This window comes from Miscanthus floridulus, chromosome 14 (genome assembly GCF_019320115.1).
Source record: "Miscanthus floridulus cultivar M001 chromosome 14, ASM1932011v1, whole genome shotgun sequence".
NCBI lineage: Eukaryota > Viridiplantae > Streptophyta > Magnoliopsida > Poales > Poaceae > Miscanthus > Miscanthus floridulus.
Window position 1 is genome coordinate 97,865,353 of NC_089593.1, and position 4,116 is coordinate 97,869,468.

Consider the following 4,116-nt stretch of genomic DNA (forward strand, 5'->3'; position numbering starts at 1 on the left):
TGAGGCCGGCCGGGGTGGTTATGAGGGGGTTTGCCGAGTGCCCGTGATCTAGCACTCAGAGTGCTGGATCGCGGGCACTCAGCAAACCCATTTTGTTTGTTTTCATTTTCAAACCTAAACTACTGCGCGTGTGTGGGGCCTGGTGAAGTGGTTTGCCGAGTGTCGTAGGTCTGACACTCGGCAAACCCCATCTTTGTCGAGTGCCTGGGCACTCGGCAAACTTATTTTTTTTTCATTTTCCTTCTTCTCCTTCTTTTCCATAACGTGTTTTTCTAAATTTGTTCTTATGTACTTTGAAAATACCATGTCAAATTCACTCAACAATATATATTTGATTTTTCTACCAATGTTATCCCATTATTTCATGCAGTTACAGCTCAAATTTAATTTATATCAATTAAAATTCTAAAATTGCACTTAATAAATTAAAATTATCAAATTTATCCAAAAAATTACCAAAATTTCACATGAAACGATCTTTGTTCTCTATTGCCTGGACTCAATAACATGAATATCATTTTTCTACTCATTTTATTCTATTATTTGAATCACTTGCGGTTCAAATTTGACTTATACCAAAAAATTCCTTGAAATGCAATAAATTAATTAAATATAGCAAACAGATCCAGAAATATACCAAATCTTAACATGGAGAACCACATATTGTATGTGGAGAGTAGAAAAAGTTTTAAGGTCAGAAGAGAAAAAAAACTTATTATTTCATGCAGTTATAACTCAAATTCAATCTATATCAATTAAAATTCTATAATTGCACTTAATAAATTAAATTGTCAAACGGATCCAAAAAATTACCAAAATTTCACATGAAACAATCTATGTTCTCTATTACCTATACAAAAAGTTTTGAAGTCAAACCCCAATTCGACCGTCACTTTGACTCCAAATCTTACCGAATCATTCTCAACGCTACGATTCTTCTTCTAAGATGCTTCGGTTTGTAAACATCGTACGTGACAGATTGTGCGAAACCTTCTCAATTTTTTACCATAGCCTCCACGTATGATATCATGAGATCTTGACAAATCTCATGATTTTCAAACTTTATTTGTTTTTTAAGAATTTAAAAACCATTCGGCCACACGTTCATGGTCGTCTTTCCTGAACAAGATGTTCGAAAATTCTTTTTATTTCCCAGGTAAGGCCTTAGACTAGACTCAATAACATGAATATTATTTTTCTACTCATTTTATTCTATTATTTGAATCACTTGCCGTTCAAATTTGACTTATACCAATAAATTCCTTGAAATACAATAAATTAATTAAATATAGCAAACAGATCCAGAAATATACCAAATATTAACATTGAGTACCACATGTTATATGTGGAGAGTAGAAAAGGTTTCAAGGTCAGAAAAGAAAAAAAAACTTATTTATTTGCCGAGTGCCAAAAAAACACTCGGCAAATTTAATTCTTTGCCGAGTACTAAACAAAAACACTCGGCAAACTTACTTCTTTGCCGAGTGCCACTAACGGGCACTCGGCAAACTCCTAACGGCTGGCACACTAACTGACGGATGTCCACGTGGTGGTTTGTTGCCGAGTATCTCTCTTTTGTTGAGTGTTTTTTCCTGATGTGCTGAGTGGTTTTTTTGAAGCACTCGGCAAAGAGATTATTTGACTGAGTGCCATTATTTTGGGGAGTGTAGTTTTTGTAGCACTCGGCAAACAACTTTTTTGCCGAGTGCTCGATGGAATGCACTCGGCAAATATTTTTGCACTCGGCAAATCTGCTGTTTCTGGTAGTGATTGTTACGCCAACAGGAGTGGCATGATAAAGTTTTTCACGTGGAAATCACCATCCACGTTGGATTTTGCCACGACAGCGTGATTTTACCACACCCGGTGCGTTGGCACGGGTCAAAAATAAAAAAAAAATAAGTGAGGCGATTTTTAAAATAAAATTTAAAAAGGATTAAAAATTAAAAATCCCCATTTGATAGACCTCCTCAGAGCATATTCTCCTTGAGAGTCACTCATCCTCAGCCAAAATAGAAAACTACGCACAAATTCCTATGGAAAGCAGAAAAAAATCACTTCTTCATTTACACTGGGAGCTAAAAAAACTGCTCATCATTGCACCAAAATCACTTCAGGATTAATTTTCACCTGCACCCCCCATCATAGTCAACTAGAATCACTCCACAAAAGAGTCGAGAAACTAGAGCTGAGAATAAGGGAGTAGAGCTATATCAAACAGAGCATTGGTGTGTTTTACTTTAGTTTATTTTCAACATTTGTGGATGGAAAATTTAGATTCAAATTTAGAGGATTACTTTAGACGATGTTTAATAATACCTTATGGTTTACTAGGAAAAAGATTCTAGGGATGCTTTAGTTATGGCAGATGTGGTCGGAAACTCCGAATAGATGCAATTAGTACTATTTAGGATGACAATCAGAGTATCAAATCCATCACCATTTTCGTGAGAACTCTTGTATAAATCTTCCTTTTTCTAGTTCGTCTTGTGGGGGATTAATGTTGAGGCATTACAACGACTATATTTTAATTAGTAATAAAGTAGGATAATTAACAGTCCAACAGTTACGGGTTTAGAAGAAGATGCAAGAGCTTCTGATTCCCTTTTGTTGATCTATCCACATTCAGGAGTTGCACGTCTCACGCCTTCCAGTGCCAAGGGAACCAAAAAGACGCTGATTGCCGGCTTGATTGTAGCAGTTGGCTCTGTCTTTATCCTTGATCCGCCTAAGCATTCTTGGGTTGCTCTTGTGGCGCCAACAGAAGAAAAGGAGCACAGTTGTAGCACGAGAAGAATGTGTCTCTGATACCACCTAGGAAAAGGAATTCAAGAAAGGGACTGGGCCAAAGCGATTTGACTACAACGAGCTCGCCGTTGCCACTGAAATGTTTTCGGACCACCAGAAGCTTGGAGGAGGAGGATTCGGATCTGTATACAGAGGTTTCCTGAAGGAGCTGAACCTCCATGTCGCCGTGAAAAGAGTGTCCAAGAGCTCCAGGCAGGGTAGGAAAGAGTACGCTTCCGAGGTGATGATCATAAGCCGGCTGAGGCACCGCAACCTCGTGCAGCTCATTGGTTGGTCCCACGCCGGCGACGAGCTCCTGCTCATCTACTAGCTGATGCCCAACGGCAGCCTCGACACACATCTGTACAGCGCAGGAGACGTGCTTTCGTGGCCACTCAGGAGACTTCGGCCTCGCGAGGCTGGTCGACCACGGCGGCCGGGGATCGCACACCACGGAGCTCGCCGGCACCATGGGATACATGGATCCGGAATGCACGGTCACGGGCAGGTTCAGCACCGAGTCCGACGTCTATAGATTCGGCGTCCTCCTCCTCAAGGTCGCCTGCGGCCGGCAGCCCGTGGTGGTCTTGCAGGACGGCGGCGTGGTTCACCTGGCGCAGCGGGTTTCGGAGATGTACGAGCGAGGGCGTGGCATGATCCTCCAAGCGGCGGATCCGCGGCTGAACGGAGCGTTCGACGCCCGGGAGATGGAGAGCGTGCTGGTGGCAGGGCTCTGGTGCACAGACCATGACCGAACCATGAGGCCATCCATCAGACAGGTCGTCAGTGTGCTGCGCTTCGAAGCGCCGATGCCTAGTCTCCCTGGGAGGATGCCGGTGTCAACATACAAGGTTGGCCTGCTAAATTCTACTTCATCGTCATCTCTTGAGCTAATGAGCATCTCTCAAAAATCAACAAGCTTTAGGCCGTTGGGATGGTAGAAGTCTAGAATCTAGATGAGTTTTGGGTCGAAGTAATCCGTGCATGCAATATCAATATAGTATTAGAGGCAGGCCGAGGTCACTTGAAGATCACGCTAATAGCAAGATTAATTTGCTGGAATTCTAGTTAATTTTCAGCATATTTTAATCTACAAAATAAAAAAGAATAAATGTGACAAGCATGTGCACATCTGATCGAGCCATTGACATTATACGGATCATCATATAAGCAAGAACTATAGCAACTGAAGTTGCAGTGATATACCTACCATAAGACAGGGACCATTGCCGGAGGCACCGGTGGCGTCGTTCTCATAAGGGACATAGTGAGTTTATTGATGTCGTGGACCGCAGTCGATGCAGGACGAGTTACGTAGTACAGCCCATG

General features: G+C 41.9%; 1 pseudogene; it reads left to right on the forward strand.

The window, feature by feature from the left end:
* Positions 1–1,106: 1,106 nt before the first annotated feature.
* Positions 1,107–3,728, forward strand: LOC136504095 (L-type lectin-domain containing receptor kinase IX.1-like; annotated as a pseudogene).
* The last annotated feature ends 388 nt before the right edge of the window (positions 3,729–4,116 follow it).